Source organism: Hylobates moloch, unplaced genomic scaffold (assembly GCF_009828535.3).
Source record: "Hylobates moloch isolate HMO894 unplaced genomic scaffold, HMol_V3 SCAFFOLD_11, whole genome shotgun sequence".
Classification (NCBI taxonomy): domain Eukaryota; kingdom Metazoa; phylum Chordata; class Mammalia; order Primates; family Hylobatidae; genus Hylobates; species Hylobates moloch.
This window is the reverse complement of record NW_026652286.1, coordinates 50627421-50654381: the sequence shown is the minus strand read 5'-3', so window position 1 is coordinate 50654381 and position 26961 is coordinate 50627421. Positions and strand designations below refer to the sequence as shown.

The 26961-nt window shown below is 38.7% G+C and overlaps 1 protein-coding gene and 1 long non-coding RNA gene across 3 annotated transcripts in view; one reads left to right on the top strand and one right to left on the bottom strand.

The window, feature by feature from the left end:
* Positions 1–26961, top strand: part of NARS2 (asparaginyl-tRNA synthetase 2, mitochondrial) — a 156438-nt gene that overhangs the window by 20879 nt on the left and 108598 nt on the right. The gene's annotated exons all lie outside the window — the stretch shown is intronic.
* LOC116476746 (uncharacterized) lies at positions 231–24973 on the bottom strand. The gene is made up of 4 exons (XR_004250271.2): positions 24852–24973; positions 11851–11979; positions 3436–3591; positions 231–532 (listed from the first exon to the last, which is right to left on the bottom strand). It is a non-coding gene; the product is annotated as an uncharacterized LOC116476746 (long non-coding RNA).

The window sequence follows — 26961 nt, the reverse complement described above, 5'->3', positions numbered from 1 at the left end:
TTTTTCATAAGAATGATTTATGTTTTGTTCATCCCATGAAGGCTCTTAAATCTGTCTAGCAATCATTTTTTGAGTTCCTAGTATATGCCAGGCATTGTCAGCCTGCCCTTACTGCAGATATTTTTTAAGTTATCAGTTTTTCTTATTGGAGGCAGTCAAAAGCCTTGCATTTACCAGTTTGATAGCTATTTAAAATCATTAGCCGGTTGTATAATAATGGACAGAGAGAATGGTATGATCATGAGTGGTACTTTAGTACTTCTTTTATTTGTTTACTGATTTCTTTATCTTTAAGATGTCAGGATTCTTGTTTATATATTTGGTTGATTCTATCAAATGACAAAATTTGTATGTAACTGCTTTCTCCTGTTCAGTGCTTTTTGACTCTTAATAATGGTGGTGGTGCTTTATATTATTGAACAAAGTAGTCTCTGGGAGAAGTTGTCCTGATATGTTGAAGTCATTCAGAATGATAATCAAATGCTGTCTTCATTATGCATGACTAGAAGAATTCTTGATATTGATCAGCATTCTGCAAAAAGCAGAATAAAAATGCCTTGTTGAACATTTAGAGTGGGGGTATTAGCATCTGTATATATGAGTTCAAAGAAGGCAGCAGGTGACAAAATAACCATATGTAAATTCTGGAAAACATTCTCTTCTAGGTGTTTATTTTCTCTTTGCACTTTAATTTTCTGCATAGTGAAGCCAAGAATTACTGTAAATACATTTCTAAATCCCTTAGTCTAAACCACTGAATATTCAATAAATGGCTGGGAAAAAAAGGTATAATTTAAAGGAGTCTTTACAAATAAAAAGGAATTGTTAAAGAGACCCAAATGAAACAAGTAAAAAAGTTTTTAATGTGCGTAAATAAAGATACATTTGGAGATAACTGCATTGCTACCAGGGAAATCCCATAAGCAGCTCTGAGTGATTATATATATATATAAAATATAAGATATATATAAGATATATATACACATATTTTATATATATAAAAAATATATATTTATATATAAATATATGTATCTTGGCCTCTAAATAAACTAAGACAAGTTATCAGATAAGTGTGAATAAATAGGAAGAGGAAAAAAATATATTTCTGAAGCTAAACAAATGAGAAGTGTACTATGTTCATGTTATTTCAGAGCCAGGGAAAGGAATTTGTGGGATTGAATTTGCCCATGCAGAATACCAGAAAGAGAAACTCTTGAATTCATTGATCCTAGGCTCCTACAGTCAGGATCTAGCTCAGGTTTCAGCTGATCTGTGCTATCTGGCTTTTATGCTATGTTGACCTAGTGTCTTTGTTGCTTTCAGAAGTTCAACTACAAAGACTTGTCTTCTGTCCCTGCCAACCCTCTATCCTTTGAAAGCAGAGCTCCCTCTTATCCCACCTCACATACTTCACTTCCAAGATTCATTGTGTTGAATTCCTCCTGGCTGCCTGTAGAGGCATAAGAATTTGAATTTTGGCACCCCTTTTAGGAGGAGGTGGGCTTTCATGTTTAAATTCTTGCTTCTCGTAATGGTGCACATTTTTTCTCTGACAGAAATGAAGTGTCTTTAAGTACTGCATTTAAAGATAAGAGGGCAGCTTTAAGAGGTCACCTTGAAAAAACATAGTAAGAACATGCACTTCTAATATTTTGTTGAGAAGTGAATGCATGCCCTATCATTTTACTTTTCCTTTCCCTCATCTCCATTTCCTGCTTTGATATTTGTTAAGGTTTGGGGACTAGTGAATACATTGTAAGAAGTTTCCTTCAAGGCATTTGTTTGTTATTAATGGACATTTGGTGCTATCTGTGTTCAAGATGCTATGCTATAAAGATGTAGTTGAGGTTCTATCCTGTCAAGCCGGTAAGTTGGCAGGAGTTGATAAGGGAAGGAGCATGCTTTTCATTCACTCTTGATGTTACTTATCCTACAAAATTCCTTGTTTGTACATATTTTCCTCTTTGTCCTAAGACCCTGGCTGAGTTCCCAAAATTAGGTTTGGTCTTTATAATTTGGAAGAATTAGTTTGTCTTTGAAGAGATAAAAGAGATTAAGGCAAGAATTGTAGGTTGTGGCTGTCAAAGACAAAATTACTACAAATTTAGTTTAAAGATTTTAATTGGCTTTCATTTGCCATTCAAGAATCAGGCAACACTTCTTTCTGTAAAATAGAAGAGGCTAGTTTTATAGACGGAAAAAGGCTGAGGAAAGCAGAAACAAAAATCCAAAAGCAATTGATCTTTACAAAGTTATTTTTCTTGTAAAGGTTAAAGCAAAGGGGACTTCCTTATGCTGGCTAAAATTGTTCTCTTTGGTGATGTGGCTGTTACTCCTCTTCTGACTTCTCAGAAGGTAATATAAAGATCTTAGTTTTGGCTTGATGGTGATGCATAACTGTATACAGTTCCATGGTTTTCAGTATAACTAGAAGTTGATGGGAAATAAGGTGGAATTGCTTTATGTATACATTTGAGGATATAGTGTTACCAGTTATAAGTGGTATGGAATCTAGAGGAAAATGAGGTAGGTCAGTGAGTATTGACTTGATCAGAAAAACCTTCAAAACGAATATGTGACCTGACTGTACCTTAGGGAGAATATTCCAGGTAAGAGCAATAATGTAAGAAGAATCAGATAATTAAAATGAGGCGTAGACAATATACATTCTTCTTGTCTTCACGTGGCACCTACTCTAAAACCAACCACATAATTGGACATAAAACAATCTTCAACAAATGTAAAAGAACTGAAAGCATACCAAACACACTCTCAGACCACAGCACAATAAAATAGAAGTCAACACAAAAGCATTCAAAATCATATGATTACAGGGAAACTAAACAACATGCTCCTGAATAACTTTTGGGTAAATAATGAATTTAAGACAGACATCAAAAAGTTTTTTGAAAATAATGAGAACAAAGATACAATGTACCAGAATCTCTGGGACACAAGTAAGGCAGTGTTCATAGGGAAAATCATAGCACTAAACGCCCACGTCAGAAAGTTAGAAAGCTCTCAAATTAACAACCTAACTTCACAGCGGAAGTAATTAGAGAAGCAAGAACAAATCAACCCCAAAGCTAGCAGAAGATGAGAAATAACAAAAATCAGAGCTGAACTGAAGGAAGCTAAGACACAAAAAAACATTTAAAATATCAGCAAATCCAGGAGTTGGTTTTTTGAAAAAATTGATAAGATAGGCCACTAGCTAGACTAAGAAGAGAGAAGATCAAATAAACACAATTAGAATTGACAAAGGGAATGTTACTACTGACCCCACAGACATAAACAACCATCAGAAACTACTACGAACTTCTCTAAATTGCTGGAAACATACACCCTCTGAAGACTGAGCCAGGAAAACATTGATTCTCTGAACAGACCAATAACAAACTCTAAAACTGAATAAGTAATAAATAGCCTACCAACCAAAAAAGCCCAGGACCTGATGGATTCATAGCTGAGTTCTACCAGATGTACAATGAAGAGCTGGTGCCATTCCAACAGTAACTGTTCCAAAAAATTGTGGAGGGGGGCTTCTCCTCAGCTCATTCTGTGAGGCCAGCATCATCTTGATACCAAAACCTGGGAGAGAGACAACAAAAAAAGAAAATATCAGGCTAGTAACCTTGATGAACATTGATGCAGAAATCCTCAACAAAATACTTGCAAACTGAATCCAGCAGCACATCAGAAATTTAATCCACCATGAAGTAGGGTTCATTGCCTGGATGCAAGGTTGCTTCAGCATACAAAAGTCAATCAGAGTGATTCATCACATAAATAGAACTAAAGACAAAAACCACATGATTGTCTCAATAGATGCAGAAAAGGCTTTTGATATAATTCAACACCTCATGTTAAAAATTCTCGATAAACTAGATATTGAAGGAACATACCTGTAAATAATAAGAGCCATCTATGACAAACAAACAGCCAACATTATACCAAATGGGCAAAAGCTGGAAGCATTCCTCTTGGAAACCAGCAGAAGACAAGGATGCCCTCACCACTTCTCTTCAACATAGTATTGGAAGTCCTAGCCACAGCAGTCAGGCAAGATAAATAAATAAAGTGCATCTAAATAGGAACAGAGGAAGTCAAACTATCTCTACTTGCAGACAACATGATTCTATGTCTAGAGAACGCCATAGCCTCGGCCCAAAAGCTCCTTCAGCTGATAAATAACTTAAGCAAAGTTGCAGGATACAAAATCAGTATACAAAAATCACTAACATTCCTATACACCAACAACCACCAAACTGAGAGCCAAAGCAGAAAGTCTCATTCACAGTTGACACACACACACACACACACACAAACACAGACACACACACACACACCCCTAGGAATACAGCTAACCAGGGAGGTGAAAGAGCTCTATATGAGAATTATAAAACACTGCTCAAAGAAATCAGAGAAGATACAAACAAATGGAAAAATATCCCATGCTCATGGGTAGGAAAAATCAATATCATTAAAATGGATATACTACCCCAAGCAAATTACAGATTCAATGTTCTTCATATCAAACTACTGACAACATTCCTCACAAAACTAGAAAAAATTATTTTAACATTTATATGGAACCAAAAAAGAGCCCAGATAGCCAAGGCAATCTTAAGCAAAAAGAACAAAGCTAGAAGAATCACGTTACCCAACTGTACTACAAGGCTCCACTCCCAAAACAGTGTGGTACTAGTACAAAAACAGGCACATAAACCAATGGAACAAAATGAAGAGCCCAGAAATAAGGCCGCACATCTGTGACAATCTGATCTTCCCCCAAGCTGACAAAAACAAGCAATGAGGAAAAGACTCCCTATTTAATAAATGGTGCTGGGACAACTGGCTAGCCACATGCAGATGATTGAAGCTGGACCTCTTCCTTACATCATGTACAAAAATAAACTCAAGATGGATTAAAGAGGCTTAAATATAAAACCCAAAACTATAAAAACCCTGGAAGACAACCTAGGCAATACCATCCTAGCACAGATTTCATGACAGACATCAAAAGCAATTACAACAAAAGCAAAAATTGACAAATTGGATCTAATTAAACTTAAGAGCTTCTACACAGCAAAAGAAACTGTCAACAGAATAAACAGACAACCTACAGAATGTAAGAAAATATTTGCAACTTATGCATCTGACAAAGGTCTAATATCCAGGATCTATAAGGAACTTATTTAGAAGAGAAAAACAACCCCATTAAAAACTGGGCAAATGGCTAGGCATGGTGGTTCATGCCTATAATCCCAGCACTTTGGGAGGCCGAGGTAGGTGGATCACTTGAGGTCAGGAGTTCGAGACCAGCCTGGCCAACATGGCGAAACCCTTTCTCTACTAAAAATACAAATATTAGCCGGGCGTGGTGGCACATGCCTGTAATCCCAGCTACTCAGGAGGCTGAGGCGGAAGAATCGCTTGAACCCGGGAGGCGCAGCTTGCAGTGAGCTGAGATCATGCCACTGCACTCCAGCCTGGGCAACAGAGCGAGACTTTGTCTCAAAAAAAAAAAAAAAGGGGGATGCAAAGGACATGAACAGACACTTGTTAGAAGACATGCTTGAGGCCAACAAGCATATGAAGAGGCCAACAAGCATATGAAAAAAAGCTCAATATCACTGACCATTAGAGAAATGCAAATCAAAACCACAATGAGATACCATCTCACACCATTCAGTGGCGATAATTAAAAAATAAAAGAATAACAGTGCTGGCCAGGTTACAGAGAAAAGGGAAACCCTTATATGCTGTTGGAGGGAGTATAAATTAGTTCAACCATTATGGAAAGCAGTATGGTGATTTCTCAAAAAGCTAAAAGCAGAACTGCCATTTGACCTAGCAGTCCCATTACTGGGTATATACCCGGAGGAATATAAAGCAGTTTATCATTATGAAGCCCAAATATTGTGAACTCCAAAATTGACAAGTCTCAGTCAATTTAGGAAGCTGATTTTCCCAAAGTTAAGGATGCATGCCTGTGACACAGCCTCAGGAGGTCCTGACGACATGTGCCCAAGGTGGTCTGAGCACAGCTTGGTTTTATACATTTTAGGGAGACATGAGACATCAATCAGTATACGTAAGATGAACATTGGTTCGATCCAGAAAGGTGGGACAACTCAAAGTGGGGAGGGGGCTTCCAGGTCATAGGTAGATAAGAGACTAGTGGTTGCATTCTTATTGAGTTTCTGATTAGCCTCACCAAAGGAGGCAATCAAATATGCATTTATCTCAGTGAGCAGAGGGATGACTTTGAATAGAATGAGAGGCAGTTTGCCCAAGCAGTTCTCAGCTTGACTTTTCCCTTTAGCTTAGTGATTTTGGGGCCCAAGATGTATTTTCCTTTCACACCATAAAGACACATGCACGTGAATGTTCATTGCCTCAGTGTTCACAATAGCAAAGATATGGAGTCAACCTAAGTGCCCATCAATGACAGACTGGATAAAGAAAATGTGGTACACATACACCATAGAATATTATGCAGCCATAAAAAGGAATGAGATCATGTCTTGGGGGAACATGGATGGAACTGGAGGCTATCATCCTTAGCAAACTAATGCAGGAACAGAAAACTAAATACTGCATGTTCTCACTTATGAGTGGGAGCTAAATGATAAGAACTGACGAACACAAAGAAAGAAACAACAGACACTGGTGTCTTCCTGAGGGGGGAGGATGGGAGGAGGGAGAAGAGCAGAAAAGATAACTGTTGGGTACTGAGCTTAATACCTGGGTGATGTAATATGTACAACAAACCCCCATGACACGTGTTTATGTAACAGACCTTCACATGTATCCCCAAACCTAAAATATAAAATGAAGTGTAGGGGTTTTTATTAGACTCTGGGTGGAGAGATACATGAGAAGGTTCATATTGGTGAATCGTAGGAAATAAAGTTGGATAGCTTTAGGAACGAGATGGAGCAGGTTCGTTTTTGGTGGTTTTTTTTGTTTTGTTTTGTTTTGCTTTGTTTTGAGACGAAGTCTCACTCTTGTTCCCCAGGCTGGAGAGCAATGGTGCAATCTCGGCTCACTGCAACCTCCACCTCCCAGGTTAAAGCAGTTCTCCTGCCTCAGCCATCCAAATAGCTGGGATTACAGGCACCTGCCACCACGCCCGGCTAGTTTTTGTATTTTTAGTAGAGACGGGATTTCTCCATCTTGGCCAGGCTGGTCGCAAACTCCTGACCTCAGATGATCCGCCCGCCTTGGCCTCCCAAAGTGCTGGGATTACAGGCATGAGCCACCGCGCCCGGCCTGGAGCAGGGTTTTTTAAAAACTATTTTATTGGAACATATCTCACATACCATAAAATATGAAAATGTAGTCGTGCTGCATAGCAACATTGCAGTCAATGACAGATCACATATACCATGGTGATCCCGTAAGATTATAATACTGTATTTTTACTGTACCAATTCCATATTTAGATACGTTTACATACACACACGCTTACCATTGTGTTACAATTGCCAGAGTATTCAGTAGTATCAGTAACATGTTATACAGGTTTGTAGCCTGGGGGTAGTAGGCTATACCCGGTCTGTGCGTAAATAGACTCCGTGATGTTCGCACAACAGTGAAATTACCTAGTGATGCATTTCTCAGAATGTGTCCCCCTCAGGCTATGCACAACTGTATATAGTTCCATGGTTTTCAGTATGTTCTTAGGGTTGTACAGCCAATCGCCACGATCTAATTTGAGGACATTTTTATCACCCCAAAAATAAACTGTACCCAGTAGCAGCCCCTTGCCATTCCCACCCTCAGCTCTAGGTAAGCACAAATCTGCTTTCTGGGGATTTGCCTCTTCTGAAACTTTTCATATAAATGGAATCGTACAATGTATGGTCGTTTGTGTTTGGCTTCTTTCACTTATAAAGTATTGTAGTATGTATCAGTACTTCATTCCTTTTTATATCAAGCTGGTCCATTTTGTGGGTGTATCATGTTTTGTTTATTGATTTATCACTTGATGGACATTTGTATTGTTTCTACATAACCTTTAACCTGTTTCACTATGAATAATGCTGCTATGAACATTTTTGAAAAGTTTTTGTGTGGATGAATTTATCATTTAATTTCTCTTGGGTAGAATTTCTGGGTCATGTTGTAACCCTTAAGTTCAACATTTTTAAAAACTGCCAAGCTATTTTTCGAAGCGGCCGCGGCATTTTGAGGCTTCTCCTTTCCCTGCATCCTAGCCTACGCTTGTTATTTTCAGTTTCTTTGATTATAATCATACTAATGGGTGTAAAGTGGTATATTATTGTGGCTTTGATTTGCATTTCCCTAATGACTATCAAAAGACAAAATTACAACAAATTTTTTTAAATTTAAATTTCTTCATTTAACAATTCTAGAATGGGCTAACGCTTCATTCTGTAAAATAGAATGCATTCTCATGAGCTGACCTGAGGTTTTATAGACAGAAAATTACTGAAGGAAATATAAACAAAGAACAAGAAGTGTATTGGTCACTTTAAAGTTACTTTCCTTGTAAGGCGCAAGGTGGGAACAGGGAAACAGAACAATAGGAAAGTAACTGATCGGTTAACATTAGGTCACTTCAGGTTACATTTTGTTGTAAGGATTAAAGGTGGAGGGAACTTTGTTATCATGCTGATTGAGAGTGGCCTGTTTGAGAAATTCAGCCATCTCCCTCTCCTGATTTCTAGGAATGCCAGATAATAACTCAGTTTCAGTTTGATGGTATGGAACTTCAGTGTGAGTGACTCCATTACTGCACTACGCCTAGTGCAGTAGCTTAGCCCAAAACGATGCCTTATTTAACACGAATAAGGATGTTGGACATCTTTTATGTACATATTGACCATTTATTTCTCTTCTTTGGAAAAATGTCTATTTGAGTCTTTTGCGCATTTTTTAATTGGGTTGTCTTTTTGTTATTGGGCCTGTAGGAGGTATTTTATATATTCTAGATACAAGTCTTGCCCCTCTCCTCCCTCCCACCCCCTACCAGTGTGAAGCCTCTGATGCTGCCACTAAGGGAGAATAGCCTTGAGTATGCCCACGATAAGGATGGCACTGGTTTTGGTAGAGCTTTCTTTGGCTGTCTTTTCCCCTGACCACACCCACCTCTTAAGCTCCATTACTTGCAGACTGATTGTGCTATTGTTTTCAACGTCTGGGGCATAAATTGCTTCACAAACTGATCCAATCAAATTTATACTCCTTTGTGGACATAGTTTTCAAGGGCAGTGTTTGAGTTTGTTCTGACCCCAAAAGGGCTCTTCCCGGCTGTTTCTGTTTCTTCCCAAACTTGAGAAGAGGTTTGACCTGGGGTAGCCCATATACCATATAAAGTTTAGTCTTTATCACCAATGAATCTTTCAATCTGCCTTTCATCACAACCACCACTATTCTGGAGAGCACCCTTCAGTATGGACTTTTACATACTTTGTTGCAATGAAGTCAGTTCCTTTGGGTAAAGATCTGGAGCTCCGTTTTATGGCCTGCTTCTTTGCCCAGTCAATGTTGGAGTCAGGCTCCAGCGCTGGCGGAAGGGACAATGGATCGTTCTCACTACAAGACCTCCTGATTTAGGAGCTGAGTGTTCAGTGGAGCAAGAGGCAGCAGCCCAGGTTTCTTGGCTTGTCTCTCCTGGCATGGAACCCCCACCCCAGGATCTGGGGCAAAAGCAGTCAGGACCCTAGTGTTCTCAGCAGCACCATGCCCAACGTGGAGCCTCCATCCCCCAAATGGGGCTGGGGCTGAAGAAGGGAGGCTCCACCTCTCAGCCACACTTGCCCAGAACTTAGCCTCAGCTACAGGTGGCTGTGAGAAAGGGCAGAAATGCCTTCATGCTGCCCCTCTTGCTAGAGCCCTGTGATCTTGGCTGCAATTGGGGGATAGAGTTTCTGTCATGCCAAGTTGTGAGGGGAAAGGAGGAAGAGGGCTCTGTTTCAGACATTACAGACTCTCCTTGTCCTCACCGAGCTTTAGTAGATTTTTTTGAATAGATGTTTCTTCATTTGCTGTATACCCTTAAGACGATTTCTAGAGACTTTAAATGATTCGATTAAAAAAAATTTTTTTAAAATAACGTTTACCCATTTCACTGAGGAATGGGTCTGAGGAGCTCCCCACACTGTCATGTCAGAAGGGAGGAGGAAAAACAGGTTAGTCACCTCTTGGCTACTTTTTACCACCATGATCCTCAATTTCCTCACTGGTAAAATGTGAAGAACACTATTCTTACAGGTTGTAAGGATTAAGTGAAATGACATATGTGAAAACTTCATATTGCTAATCCAAAATAGGTAAAACAGTATGCAGAAGCAGGCTGATGTAAGCACTAGCATTTCTCTTCTCTAAACTGTTGTGCGTTCTAGAAATGGTAACACAAAGTTACTAGACCTCAGAAATCCTGGTGCTTATACATTTTTATGACTAAGTTGTTTATGGCACACATCATTTTGGTTGTGCTGGATGGTTTCACTTTTTGATTACTCTTACCTATTTTCTTTTAAACTTTTTTAGATGGTATATGGGCTACCCCAGGTCAAACCTCTTCTCAAAACAACTTGTTTCTAGCTAATATTAATACCTCCCTTGTTCCAACTCCTGTTAAACTTGTATTCAGTTGCTATAGCTGGTTTTATTTTTTGTTTTTGAGTCACAGTTTTGCTGTCACCCAGGCTGGAGTGCATGCACTTGCACTGTCATCGCTCACTGCAACCTCAAACTCCTGGGCTCAAGCAATCCTCCTACCTCAGCCTCCTGTGTAGCTGGGACTGCAGGCACACACCACCACACCTGGCTCACTTAATTTTTAGTAGAGACAAGGTCATTATGTTGCCCAAGCTGGTCTCAAACTCTTGGATTCAAGCAATCCTCCAATCTCAGCCTCCCAAAATGCTGAGATTACAGGCATGAGCCACCATGCCTGGCTTATACCTGCTTTGTTCATTTATCAGTACCTCTTACTGCTTCTGCCTCATTCTTTTAAAAGTATGTGCGGTTTCAATGTATCAATACATGTATTTCAATGTATTTAACCTATTCTTTTACTGATGGAGAATTCATTGGCTATTTTTTTTTCCTGTTACATGCTAGTATGCACAAGTTAGTATTGGGTCCTGTGTTGAGAATTTTGAATTAAAATTTGTTTTTTAAATTAAAATGAGCTGGTTCTCAAGAAATTTACAGTTTCTGAGTTCTTTTTTTTTTTTTTCTTTTAGCTCAAGAGATCCTCCCACTTTAGCCTCCCAGGTAGCTGGTAGCTAGTAGCTAGTACTATGGGTGCACCACCACACCTGGCTAATTTTTAAACTTTTTATGGACACAGGGTCTTGCTATGTTGTCCAGGCTGTTCTCTAATTCCTGGGCTCAAGCAATCCTCCCGCCACAGCCTCCCAAAGTGCTGAAATGACAGGCATGAGCCACCATACCCAGCCAAGAAATGTATAGTGTTTATCCAGAAGATAAAGCTAACACGTGAAATTGTAGACAGAATAATTAAATGTTTAATTGGCTTTTACCTTTTTTAAGGGTAGTTATACAGAATATACAGAATTGTTACATCAAGTACTGCTTCACTTTTTATAAGTGCTCTAGGAGAGATTTCTGACAAGGAGAAACTAGGTACTGGAGTGATCAGAGATGTCCGCAGGACACAGCAATGTGTATGATCCTTGTTTATAGTTCTGTCTTTGATTTTTGTCCCAACTTTGTCATTTTCTACTTCCAAAATTATCCAGATTCATACCAGGTACCTTTCAGAAAGGCAAATTGGTAAGATTGGGGCAGAGCGACCTATAGTGAGAAGCAAGGAGATATAGTGAATTGTTGATGTATATCACTTACCTAATGCGATAATTTATTCCTTTTATCAATTAATATTGACTACATGATGTGTGCTGAGGGAAGAGTGGTGAACACAGAAGTCTTTTTCCTTGTTGAATGTATATCCTTGTAGAAGAGGAGACAATAATTCTGAAAGTAAAATAGAGAATATGTTAAGTATTGTGATAACTGTCCAAAGATAGCTCCCTAGTGCACTATGCTTCCCAGTACCCACATCTTTCTGTTGTCCTCACCCACAGTTAAAGAGTGGGCTGGTTCTGTGTAATCAGTAGGACATGATGGAAATGAAATATCCTTGCCTTTGGTTTTTTGGAATGGCTCTGGGGGAAGCCAGCATCTGTATTAGAGGTACTGTGCTACTGTGAGACCTCAAACTATTTGTGTGGGAAGGCTGCATGGTAAGACAGAGATGCCTGGCTATGCTTCAGCTGTTTCAGCCATCCCAGCTAAGGCACCAGACTTGTGATTAAGGAGGTCATCTTGGATATCTAGCTGAGTCTAGCCGTCACATGACTCCAGTGCCAGCAGCCATTTGACTGAAACCACATGAGAGACTCCATACAAGAATCACTCAGCTGAAGCCAGGCAACTCATAGAATTGTGAAAGATAGCGGTAGATTATCATTTTAAGCCGCTAAATTTTAGGATGATTTGTTACTCACCAATAGATAATCAGAACAGATGGTAATTTGTATTGCGAAGAAAAGTAAATTGGGAAAAAGGTTAGGGAGAGAGAGATTCTAGTTTAAATTGGATGGTCAAGGAAAGCTTTACTGAGAAGATATTCAAAAAGTGTGACTGGACCAGGTGCGGTGGCTCACACCTGTAATTCCAGCACGTTGGGAGGCTAAGGCAGGCATATATATCACTTGAGGCCGGGAGTTTGAGACCAGCCTGGCCAATATGACAGAACCCCATCTGCCATCTCTACTAAAAATAAAAAAATTAGCTGGCCACAGTGGCATGCACAACTGCAATCCCAGCTATTTGGGAGGCTGACGCACAAGAATTGCTTAAATCCAGGAGGCAGAGGTTGCAGTGAGCCGAGATCACACCACTGTACTACAGTCTGGGTGACAAAGCAAGACTCTGTCTCAAAAAAACAAAAAAGAAAAAGCATGACAGACATATGGGAGTAAGTAATGTTGATACCTGGGAAAGAACATTTCAGTCAGAAGGAACAGCAAGTACAAAGATTCTGTGGCTGGAGCAGCCTCAGGTTTTCAAGAAACAATCATGAAGGCAGGTGTGGATCAAGCATAGGAAAGAGAGGAAGATTAGTGGGAGCTGAGGTTAGGCATAGAGGTTGGGAGTAGGTGCAAATTATATATGTTAGTGATGTTCATCTTTATGAGGTGTAACACTTTTGTAAAAAATAATTTTAATAACTCCTTTTCTTTCCCAAATATAGATAATATGTATAGTGAAATATAGATGATATAAACTTTTTATACACTTAATTTGAAAAATATAGTGCTTCCAACTTAATATAAAAAAGAAAGTAATAATCAGTGTATTTTATTATGTAAATACTGTGGTCTAGAAGAATGTAAGTAGCCTTTATATAGAGATATAAAGAACTGCTGACTTTGACCACTATAAATTAGGACTTAAACAGGTGTGTTATACTGGTGACTCACATATCATGAACAGTTTGCTATTCGTGATGAGAATACTGGAGTGCAGTGGCGCAATCTCACCTCACTGCAACTCTGCCTCCCAGGTTCAAGTGATTCTTCTGCCTCAGCCTCCTGAGTAGCTGGGATTACAGGCATCCGCCACCACGCCCAGCTAATTTTCTGTATCTTTTTTTTTTTTAATTATTTTATTTTTGAGACGGAGTCTCGCTGTATTGCCCAGGCTGGATGGAGTGCAGTGGCGCAATCTTGGCTCACTGCAAACTCCCCCTCCCAGGTTCACGCCATTCTCCTCCCTCAGCCTCCCAAGTAGCTGGGACTACAGGCACCCGCCACCGCGCCTGGCTCATTTTTTGTATTTTTAGTAGAGATGGGGTTTCACTGTGTTAGCCAGGATGGTCTCGATCTCCTGACCTCAGGTAATCTGCCTGCCTCAGCCTCCCAAGTGCTGGGATTACAGGCATGAGCTACTGCACTCAGCCGGTAACTCATTCTTGATAAGAGTTCTGCATCAAAGTATTAGCTTTCCCTTGATTTACATGGAAGATGCAGTCTGGAAAATTCAGAGCATATTAAAATAATACAATTTACCTAATTCACTGACATGAATGTTCCATGGCATATTTGAAACTTGGGATAGTACCCACTAAATTTCAGTAGCTCTCCCCAGTTATGACAACCAGAAACATTCCCTCTAGGAACCTCAGGTAAAGGACTTTTTAGGCCATTATAAGAATGTTGGCTGTGAGTCTTTGGAGAGTTCTAAGCAAGGGAGTAACACATTACTTATATTTTAATGAGATCATTCTGGCTGCTATATGGAGATTAAATCAGGGAGAGGTACAGAAGAAGAGAAACCAGTTAAAAGTCTAATGCTGTATTTTAGGTGGATAGATAGTGATTTACACAGGAGTAGAAATTGTACATCCTGAAATGTGGTTGGATTCTGGAGAGAGAGAGAGAGAGTTTTTTTTGTTTTTTGTTTTTGAGACAGAGTCTTACTCTGTTGCCAGGCTGGAGTGCAGTGGCACAATCTTGGCTCCGCCTCCCAGGTTCAAACGATTCTCCTGCCTCAGCCTCCCAAGTAGCTGGGACTACAGGTGCGCACCACCACACCCAGCTAATGTTTGTATTTTTAGTAGAGACAGGGTTTCACCATGTCGGCCAGGATGGTCTCGATCTCTTGACCTCGTGATCTGCCCGCCTCGGCCTCCCAAAGTGCTAGGATTACAGCCATGAGCCTCTCTGCCCGGCCGGATTCTGGATATATTTAGAAAGTAGCTTATGCATCTTGGATCTTGGTACCAGGGTACTTTTTATTTGTTTTTGTTTTATCTATTCCTGCTGTGTATTTTCCCAGAAGTGGCTATGTTGAATAGTTCACCTCTGCTAGACTTTTGAACTTTTAATATAGAGAGAATTTTTTTTTCTGCAAATGGTTATTTCCATTGCTAATTAAAAGTAGAAAAGTAGAGTTTCCTCTTTTAAAAGAACATGAACTTTCATGTTGCTAGTCTGGACATTAGAATTAAATTAAGTAATCATAGATGAAAATGTCAGCTTCATAAACACTGGAAGGCTTTTTGAGTTTACACTCTTTAGGGCCAATACCATCTAATTATTTGGGGAAATTGGTTTTTGTTGGAAATTAGACATTTATTTTACGCATGCCATCTTTGAAGGAAGCATTCCATGGCATTGTTGACTTCAAGAGACACTTTGATCTCAAAAAATGATGTGAATCCCTTTTGGATAATCTTTCAATAGCATCAAAATCATGACTTTTATATGAGTATGCGTTATAATGGCTTACTCTTTTTTGACATGTAGTTTTGCTCTGTTGCCCAGGCTAGAGTGCAGTGGCGCCATCTCAGCCCACTGCAACCTCTACCTTCTGGGTTCAGGCAGTTCTCGTGCCTCAGCCTCCCAAGTAGCTGGGATTACAGGCACCCACCACCATACTTGGCTAACTTACTCTTGATTACCACAGCCAGAGGTAAAGGACAACCAAGCCCTTCTGTTCCAGTTATCAATAACTTACTTCCTCCTTGCAGCAACTGCAAGAAAGTATATTTTGTAGGGGGGTTTGTTTTGACCCAAGGTCTCGCTCTGTCGCCCTGTTTGGAGTGCAGTGATAAGCCAGCGATCATGGCTGTCTGCAGCCTTGACTTCCTGAGCTCAAGTGATCCACCCACTCCAGCCTCTAGAGTTACTAAAACTACAGGTGTGCACCACCACACCCAGCTAATTTTTAAAGTAGAGTCAGGGTCTCACTATGTTGCTCAGGCTGGTCTTGAACTCCTGGTCTCAAGCAATCCTCCTGCCTCCACCCCGCCGAAGTGCTGGGATTTATAAGTATTTATTGAGTACCTGCTGTGTTTAGTGGTAGTCAGGTCCTTTGTGTGGATACGTGGTTTGGAGACTTAACTCTGGAGCATAGGTATCCCTTCTCACAGAAGTTCTAGTTAATGGACTAGGACCATATCTTATCATATTCATCTTTAAAGCCCCAATCTGGCAACGAATAAGCCAAAATTAATATTTTTCAAGCAGTAGTGGAAAAAAATGTGGTACATTTTTCACTGACCCCTTTACATTTAGGAATAAGTTTGCTGTTTTGCAATTTTACATTTGTGTTTATCTCCTGTTGAAAAATAAGGCAGCATTGTATATTCACTCTCTGTTTTGCCTCAACCTTACGCTCTAATATTAGACTCCACGCATCTTTTCTTGATCCTTTCTTTCTCAGACTGCTCAGCAGGAAAGCAGACTGTTTACAAACAGTCTGACTTAATAACTTCCTTTCCTGCTGATCAAATAGTTGCTAAAATGAAACCTTTCTCAGGGCTGAGTGGGTGTTCTAGTTAGTGGGTGTTCTGGAATGTAAATGAACCCTTATTTTAAGAAAGATTATTTTTATACTAGCATTTCTGTGTATACCAAGATACACATTTGTAGCAAGTGGAAAGTATGGAAACTTAAACTGGACTTACTGGAAATTTTTAGATTAGTGAAAGACCTACATATATGGCTTGTTAATAGGAAAATCCCAAAACTAACATAACCGGCAAAATAGAATGCAGTTTGTTGAGCCTGTTTCCCTTGGCTTTAGTTTTTACGTATGAGATGCAGTCTAATGCCATGCAGAACAATTTCTGCAGCAATGATAGCAGCTGCGTTTGAGATACAGCTTGATAGGGATCATGAAACTACCAACCCACAAATCTTTGGAGACTGTATGACAGATTTAGTTCCTATGATTGATTGGTTGGTTGGTTGATTGATTTTAGAGGCAGAGTCTTACTCTGTCACCTAGGCTGGAGTGCAGTGGTATGATCATAACTCATTGACCTCAAACTCCTGGACTCAAGTGATCCTCCTGCCTCAGCCTCCCAAGTAGCTGGGATTACAGGCACGCTCCACTACACCTGGCTTGTTTTATTTTATATGATCAGCATTTCATACTTGGGAGAGACTAATATTAAAAGCATTTTAATCCAAAGCTTTATTTCAACACTACAGGATAAAAAATGGGAGAGCTGGGCACAATGGTATATGCTTGTAGTCCCATCGGAAGGCAGAGGTGAGAGGATCACTTGAGCCCAGGAGTTCAAGACCAACCTGGGCAACATAGCAAGACCTTATCTCCAAAAAAAAAAGTGACATGACTTATTGAAAAGGTGATTGTACTAGAAACTGAGAAACCTGGATTCTACAACTGATCTTACCAAAAAGTAGTTGTATATAACATTTATTCTAACATTTAACATTTTTAAGCTTTAGCATCTTTTACAAGAGCGAAGTTGAATTAAAAAAATTTTTTTTTTGAGATGGAGTTTCACTCTTGTCACTCAGGCTGGAGTACAATAGTGCAGTCTCAGCTCACAACAACCTCTGCCTCCCAGGGTCAAGGGATTCTCATGACTCAACCTCCCAAGTAGCTGGGAATACAGGCATGTGCCTGGCTAATTTTTGTATTTTTAGTAGAGATGGGGTTTCACCACGTTGACCAGGCTGGTCTCGAACTCCTGACCTCAGGTGATCTGCCTACCTTGGCCTCCCAAAGTGCTGGGATTACAGGCGTGAAAAAATTAAAGTTTTATCTAACTTAGATTTTTTTATTCTTTACTATCTATCATGAAAGGCATAGCCTCCCTCTAATCTCTTGATTGGGATCAAGAAAGAACATAGGATATTCAGTGGTTGTGTAGAGCTTACAGATGGTGGGTACTCTCCCTTTTCTTCATGATCTTCAAAGGAAATTGCAGATTGAGGTAAATAGGACAATAGCATGCCATTATGATGTTAAACCTTTTAAATTTCTGTACCATGCTTCATCTTTATGTATTCCCAACTTTTTGTCTCTGGGATTATGAGTAAATAGAACTGGGTAAAAGGTGGGGGTAGGGTACAAAGTAGAAAATGGAAAAAGTAAAAGGAGATAAAAATAGATTGGGTGCTTGAGTGATTGTGGAGGTCAAATAAGTTTTCCATTATTGATTATATTCCTTTCCACTGTTGAGCTTACTGCTCTTTACTCTCTCTCCGTGCTATATATTTTACATGGAGACAGAATCAGACTTGTGTGGGTTTTTCTATTTAATTCTCCTGAGATTGTGAAACTGCTCAGCTAAATTTGTTCTGCTGTGAGAACAAATAACTGGAGGGCAATTCAAAATACTTGTTTAATATTTTCTTGGAAATCCTCAAAGAAACAGGGAGGATTTTAGATCCCTGTGATAAGAAATTCACTGGGATACACACATTAAAAGAATTTTTTTGGTAGCTCTTGGTTTCCCCTTTCTTGGCTCTGCTATTTACTGTCTTCCAATGGCAGAATAACCTAGCAAAAATTTTTGTTTTGCATAATGGAGAAAGGCTAGGTTAAGTTTTATCGCACTAATGTAAGTTTTATGTGATCAGGGAAAGGTTAGTCTATCATGGACTGTTAGGATGGGAGGGACTAATCATCCTTTATATTGATTTTCAAACATTTTTGTTCAAAAGTGTTTTCCAAACAAAATCTTATACCAAGACCCGCTATAGAAGATAGATAAAAGTAATGACTTTATCAGATAGCTCAAATCCACGTGGTTTTGTTGATAGACTGTATGAATGCCTAAACAGAGCATTGGGAACTTGGGAGATTGCAGGAAAAGGCTTAGTTACGCAGGACTTTGTATATATTGCAGGACATGTTTGACTCCTGCCCACTAAATGCTTCTACAAATTCCTGAAGTATTTTCTGGGGAACACTATCATCATCAATGAGAAGCACTAATCTGTAATCTCTCCCCTGGTGATTTTATTCACTTCCAAGGCTTTATGTACCATACCATCTACCTACTGACTACCAAACTGTTCATCTCCAGTCCCAAACTGTTTATCTCCAGGTTCTGTTTCTGAGCTCCAGATTTGTAGAAGCATCTGCCTACTTGACATTTCTCCGTTGATGTCTAATATGCATTCAAACATAGTATGTATTAAATAAACTTCTTGATTTTTTTCCTCCAAAGCCTCTTCCTCTTCTTTTTTATCTCAGTGAAAGTTACCATCTACTCATTTGCTTAAGTAAAAAATCTAGATGTCAGACTTAATTCATACCTCCCCTGCCTGTCTCCCCCAACCTCACATCTAATTTATCAGTCCTTTGTTGGCTCATCTTTAACATAAATCCTCAACCTCTTCATTTCTCTGTTTCCAATGTTACCAGTTTAATTCAAGCTACTCTTCTTGTCTTCTGATTGGTACCCCTACTTCTACTCTTATCCCTTTATTATCTGTTCTCCACTAAGACACTAGAAGAATTTTTTAACTCATCATGCCACAACCCCATGCTTACATTTCAGTGGCTGCTCTGTGATCTTAGAATAAAATTCAAACTCCTTATCATGACCTATAAAGGACCCATAATCTGATTTCTGCCTACCTGTCTAACCTCGTCTTTTAACAGTCTTGCTCTTGAGTCCCTCAAGCTACAGTCACCTGCCTTCCACTCCCATAAGGTATGACACCCCCTTCCCACGTACTGATCTCTGTACTGGCTTTTCCTTGTGCCTGGAGTATTTTTTCCAGTTTATAGTATAGCAGATACATTCTTATCTTTCAGGTCTCTGCTTGCTTGTTACTGCTTAAGAGGCCTTTCCATCCCCCAGTACCCAACTCATTTATCCCAACTTGTAATTATCTTGATTCTTTATTAGTTTACATGTTATTTTCTTTTTTCCCCATTAGAATGTAAGGTTTTTGAGAGCTTATGTTCTCTTATTTATTGCTCTCTCTTGTCTAGCACAGTGCTTAGATGAATGAATGAGGTGTATATACAGATTATTGCGGAAATGCAGAGAAGGGTCATTTTTACTAGTCTAGGCATGGAGTGGGTGCTATTAGCAGTAAGAAGTCCTCATGGATAAGTGATTTTTGAGGTGAATGTATTGTGCCGTGGTCCTAAACTGCTGTGAGGTGAATGACGTAGGCGATGTGACATCAGTGGACCAGGTAGCCAAGACTGCTGCTAAGTGCCTATAAGATTGGTAGCATATACAGCATGGATACCCAGACAAAGGAATGATTCATGTCCAGGGCAGGATGGAGCGGGACAGCCTGAGATTTCATCATGCTACTCAGCACAGTGCAGTTTAAAACTTAAGAATTCTTTATTTCTGGAATTTTCCATTTAATATTTCCAGACTGCAGTTGACTATAGGCGACTGTAACCATGAAAAGTAAAACTGTGGATAAGGGGAGACTATTATGCCTACTTAAGGAATGTTTTGAATAATGTGATAATTAAGTCAGACAAACACGTATGTATGTTTGCATGCATGTATGTATGTATGTACGTACCTATTAGGGACAAGATCTTGCTCTGTTGCCAAGGCTGCAGTGCAGTGGTGCAATCACGGCTTGCTGCCGCCTTGAACTTCTGTGCTCAAGCAATCCTCCTTCCTCAGCCTCCTCAGTAGCTGGGACTACAGGCACGTGCCACCACGCACAGCTAATTTTTAAATTGTATTTTTAGACATGGACCTCTCACTGTGTTGCCCAGGGCTGGTCTCAAACTGCTGGACTCAAGCAATTCTCTCACCTTGGCCTCCCAAAGTGCTGGGATTACACTTGTGAGCCACCATACCTGGCCCCTCAAATTATTGGTTTTATCATCTAATTCTGAAACTTCTAGACACATTTTCAAACTGTTAAAATCCTGTTTCTGAGTCTCATCTTAGCAATAAAGAAGCTAGAGTAAAGATCAAGTTGTACCCTACATGAATACAAGCCACCTCTTCAGCTTCCTGGTATTACCTGTACTGTCTGAGGGCTTTATCTCCCTCTTGGTCACATTTGTCGAGATTGATAGAAATGAATCCAGGCACTCATTCATTCATTTGTATTCACATGCATATTTTTTTGAATCATGACTTACACACACACACACACACACACACACACACACACACACACACACTGTCTCTCTGCATCTCTCTCCATATATGGTCATGTGTTGCTTAACAATAGAGATACCTTCTGAGAAATGCATCCTTAGGTGATTTCATCATTGTGCAACCATCATAGAGTGTACTTACGTAAACCATGATGGTATAGTCTACCACACACCTAGGCTGTATGGTCTAGTCTCTTGTTCTTCAGGTACAAACCTATTCAGCATGTTGCTGTACTGAATACCCTAGGCAACTGTAATAAAATGGCGAGTATTTGTATATCTAAACATACGTAACATAGAAATGGTATGATGAAAATACAGTATAAAAGATTTTTTTCTTTTAATGGTATACCTGTATAGGGCACTTACCGTGAATGGACATTGCAAGACTGGAAGCTGCTCTGAATGAGTCAGTGAGTGAGTGATAAGTGAGTAGGAAGGCCTAGGACAATACTGCAAACTTTGCAAACCTATGTACTTAAGCTACACTAAATTTATTTTTTTAAGTGTCTTCAGTAATAGGTTAATTATTAATACTAGATTATCTTAGCATACTCTGACTTTTTTACTTTATAAACTTAATTTTTAAAAATATTTTTACTCTTTCATAATACTTAAACACAGATTATATGAGTACAAAAATATTTTCTTTCATTATTCTGTAAGCTTTTTTCTATTAGAGATTTCTTTTTTACTGTTTATACATTTTTGTTAAAAACTAAGACACAAAAATAAATTAGCCTAGGCCTATATGGGGGCAGCATCATTAATATCGCTGTCTTACACCTCTGTATCTTGTCCTACTGAAAGGTCTTCAGGGGCAGTAACACACATGGAGCTGTCATCTCCTATGATGACAATGCCTTCTTCTAGAATACCTCCTGAAAGACTTGCATGAGCTTGTTTTACAGTTAAACTTCTTTTTTTAATAAGTAGAAGGAGTACACTCTAAAGTAATGATAAAAAGTATAGTATAATAAATATGTAAATCAGTAACATAGTTGTTTATTATCATTATATGACTGGAAGTGCAGTAGATTTGTTTACAACAGCATCGCCACAAATACGTGAGTAATGCCGTGCTCTGTAACATCACTAGGAGATAGGAATTTTTCAGCTCTTATACTCTTATGGATGCATCGTATCTACAGTCCATTGTTGAATGAAATGTCAGTATGTAGTACATGACTGTATTTTATCTGTATTATTCATCATATACTGTGGCTGCTCTGTGAATATAGTTATTGTATGTATTTCTTTAAGGGAAAATGAGTTCTAAGATGCAAAATAACCAAGTTAAAAATGAACTTGCTGGGCTCGGTGGCTCGCGCCTGTAATCCTAGCACTTTGAGAGGCTGAGGTGGGCAGATCACCTGAGGTCAGGTGGGCGGATCACCTGAGGTCAGGAGTTCGAGACCAGCCTGACCAACATGGAGAAACCCCATCTCTACTAAAAATACAAAATTAGCAAGGCGTGGTGGTGCATGCCTGTAATCCCAGCTACTAGGGAGGCTCACTTGAACCTGGGGGGGGCAGAGGTTGCGGTGAGCTGAGATCATGCCATTGCACTCCAGCCTCGGCAATAAGAGTGAAACTCTGTCTCACAAAAAAAAAAAAAAAAGAACTTTCTGGGTCCCTGAATATTATATTTCTGCTGTATCTTAAAAGATAATTAAAAATAAATAAAAATAAAGGAAAAATTAAAATCTTTGTTGCAGTATCAAAACACCATAATGACAAAAATAAATAAGAAGTGTGAGACAATGAGATAAAGTATTTTTGCTAGTTTATGTTCAGAATATTTTTTATAATGAATAAGAATTCTGATTTTGAGATTTTATTTCAATGTGCAGTACTTTAAAAAATGCTTTTTATATTCTTTTATATTGTACCATTTCCCTCAAGGATTTGAAAGAAATATATTGAAGACGGGATCAAAGTAGATGAATTTACGTACCATTATTTCAAGAATCAGAAGTGACAACTTAGGTGCTGGAAACAACAGAAATTACCACAGCATTACTATGCAGAGATTCCTTGGCGGGGGAAAACACCCATATATTCACATCACACTATCTGCCACAATGTACAAAAAAATTCTGCAGTTTATTTCTGGTTGATACAGTTATATGGCTACCCAGTTAACTGGTTCTACTTATTAAAAAGTTCAGCTTTGCCTCACTGATTTGATATAATACTTTTATATGTGAAAGTCTGTGTTTAGACTTTCAGTTATATCCCACAGGTTTACTTGTGTACCACTAATATGCTATATTAATTTAGAGGCTTTATACTATGTTTTAATGTTCGGTTATTCAAACATTTCTTTTATTGCTGTATTCCTTGGGATTAACACGAATGGAGGTTTTTTTCCATGCTCTTTCCATTGAGAAATTTGTGTCCTAGCTCAGATTTAGGTATCTCCCATATTTCCAGGTCCTATTTCAATTCATTTTTCAACTGAACAAATATTTACAGAGTAACTGCTATTCCCAGGTAATAGGCTAGATGCAGGATCCAGTAATAAGAGAGACAGTGTCCCTGAGGAGCCCCAATATTTCTTAATTTGATGAGTTAACACTGTGAAACAAAAGGTATTTAGTATGAATCTTTGATCTTAAGAGGTTTGAGAATTTGTGAATATATCTGGAGGAGGTTACACTGACAAAGTTCTAATTTATCCACTCATTATCAGTCAGTCAACAGCCTAAAGGAACTTACAGAACTTCCCCCTTTTTCTTACTTTTTAGGTGTACCAACATTCCAAGAAATTCTGGCTCATAGATTCCTAAAAAAAGTAACTGCTACTCAGTGTAATGGCTGAGGTAGGAGTGTATGAACCATGTAATCCATAGAAAATGATGCACAAAGCACACTAAAAAGCCAGTCAGTACCACTACACACCTATTGAGTGACCAAAATCCACCAACACTGACAACACCAAATGCTGACAAGGATGTGGAGCAGCAGATTTAACAGCCACTTTGCAGTACAGTTTGGCAGTTTCTTGAAAAACTAGATATACTCCAACCATAAGAACCAGCAGTTCTGCTCCTTGGTATTTACCCAAAGGAGTGGAAAACTTATATCCACACAAAAACGTGCACATGGATGTTTATAAAGCAGCCTTATTCATAATTGCCAAAACTTGGAAGCAACCAAGATGCCTTTTAGTAGTAAGTGGAGAAATAAACTGTATCTGTTACATCCAGACAATAAAATATTATTCAGCACTGAAAAGAAATGAGCTATCAAGCTATGAAAAGACCTGGAGAAACTTTAAATGCATATTACTAAGTCAAAGAGACCAATCTGAAAAGGCTACATATTGTATGATTTAAACTGTGTGACATTCTGGAAAAGACAAAACTATGGAGAAAGTGAAAAGATCAGTAGTTGCCAGGGGTTAGGGGAAAGGGAGGGATGACTAGGTGTAGCACATATTTTTAGGGCAGTGAAACTATTCTGTATGATACTGTAGCGGTGGATACATGTCAGTATGTATTTGTCCAAATCCTGTGGGACTGTTACATGTTATGAGTGATATGCTCTGACACTCCTGGGAGACTCCTTGGTTGCCTAAGGTGCCTTTCAACCAGGAGGTACAGTTCCCCTTGTCTTTGGGACTTTTCTTGTGCTCATAAAGTCTTTTATAAACTTTGGTCACTCAAAAGGAAATTTTAAATGTGCCAAATTGAATGGAGCTTTAGATCTGGCCAGTTTAAGAAAATTTGCCTAAGCTGTAGACATTCACTTCCTCTTTTCAAAGAGAAACTGCTTTCTCCATGATAAAATTTCAAATGAGAGAAAAGGTTACAAACTCCAGTGAATAAGACAAGCAAGACCTTAATCTCAGAGAAAAGTGAAAAAATCACAAATATACACAAATAATGGAATAAGAGAATAACAAACAAAACGCCTACCTTAAAGTAGTGCTTTAATTCCAGTCTCATCAGTTGTTCAATCAGGTTCCATAAAGTCTGAATCAAGCCAGGGAGATTCAACCCTGAGAGTAGTCTGACCAAGGGCTTCTGCAGTCTTCAGCGAGGTCAGTTGGATGCAAACGGTCCATGCTGGTGCCGGGGCTCCAGCTGTCGGCAAAACAGCAGGAGTCAATGAAGGCCTAATTTGGGTCCCATCTAGTTCGCCAAAATGTCACCCTCAAATAATCAAGAGGCCCAGAATCCAATTTTAAAAGCGTTTGTTCAAGTGCAAAATTTGAGACTGGCCACCCAGAAAAAAACAAGACTCCAGAGTAATTGGGTCAGTGCTGCGAAGTGGAGAAGCTGAGGCTTCACTTATATAAGTAGAAGCAAAGAAGTTTAGGAGTATTACCACATTTTTAATACAATGCTGATTTATGAGTTACAGCAGTTTGATTGGTTACAGCTTATTCTTTTTCAGGAAAGATATATTTAAAATTGCATCTTTATCAATTTGGTAGTCATGGGACCTTTCGCCATCTGGTCTAAGCTGGGTACATGAAAAAGGAAGGATGTTAATCTATAACAAAGAATTAGTAACTAAGAGGTAAGGGGCACCATTTAATCTTTCACAACGTTTTACAGGGCAAGAAAAATAAGAAAGAAGGTTAATCTATAATAGGAAGAAACAAAAGTTGCAGTGACTTGCCTGTATGACCTAGGTCTTACAATCAATCACATTTTATTCAAGGCTCAGAGTAATTTAAAGTTTCAGCAGCTTTCATTTAAATTATTTTCGCATTAGCCATTTGAGTCTTCATTTCTGTATATCTTCTTTCTCATTTGGGGAGCAGATTATTTTCTCTTTGTTTTCTTGGCAGGAGGTCCTTATATATTCTGTCCATTAATCACTTGGCAGTTTTAGATGTTGCAAATATTTTATTCATAATCTGTCATTTGTCTGTTAACTTTGCCTATATCTTCCTTTATTAAATATAAATGCTTAATTTTAACATATATAAGTTCATCAGTTTTTCCTTTTATCGTTGGCAATTTGGAGCTTTTGTTAAAGAAATCTTTCCCCACTGATAAAGTCACAAAGTTGGGTGTTTAATTCATATATTGTTTCTTTATCACTACCATAAGTACGTAAGATTACAAATTTAAGATTACAATCCTAAATCTTAAATTTGCAATCCTAGGTTGGTAGTTTTTGAACCTGCTAAGATTCAATAATTACTTTCAAGAATTGAGGTGAAATTTATGTCATAAAATTAACCATTTTAAAAGGTACATTTCAGTGGCATTTACTACATTCAGAGTATTTTACAACTGCCACCTCCGTTAAGTTCCAAACATTTTTACCACCCCAGAAGAAAACCCTGTGCCCATTTAGTAGTTAACATCCCATTTTCCCCTCCACACAAACCATGAGTCTCATCCATCTGTCTCTCTGGATTTACCTATTATGTATATTTCATATAAATGTAATCATACATAGCCTTTTAAGTCTGTCTTTTTTCACTTAGCATGTTTTCATTGTTCGTCTATGTTTTAACATATATAAGTACATGCTAAAACATTTAATTTTAATATATAGGTATATATACATTCCTTATGGCTGAATGATATTCCATTCTATGTATATATCATATTTTGTTTATACATTTTCCCATTGATGGTGGTTTTACCTTTTGGCTGTTGTGAATAGTGCTATTTTGAACAGTTGTGTACAAGTGTTTGTTTATATACCTCATTTTAATTCTTTTTGGTATATACCTAGGAATGGAATTACTGTGCCATTTAGTAACTCAATTTTAACTTTTTAAGGAACCACCAAACTTTTTTCCCTAGTAACCGCAACCCCTTATTGTACATTTCTAGTTTCATTCCATAGTCATCAAAGAAGATACCTTGCGTGATTTTAGTTTTCTAAGATTTATTGAGACTGTTTTATGGCTTACTATATGGTCTACTCTGGAGAATGGTCCCTGTGCACTTAAAAAAACATACTCTGCTGCTGTTGGGTGGAGTCTGCCATTTTTAATTTGCCTTTTTCTTGGCTCAGCATTTGCCTGATTGCTATAAACCTTTAACTCTCTTCAAGAGT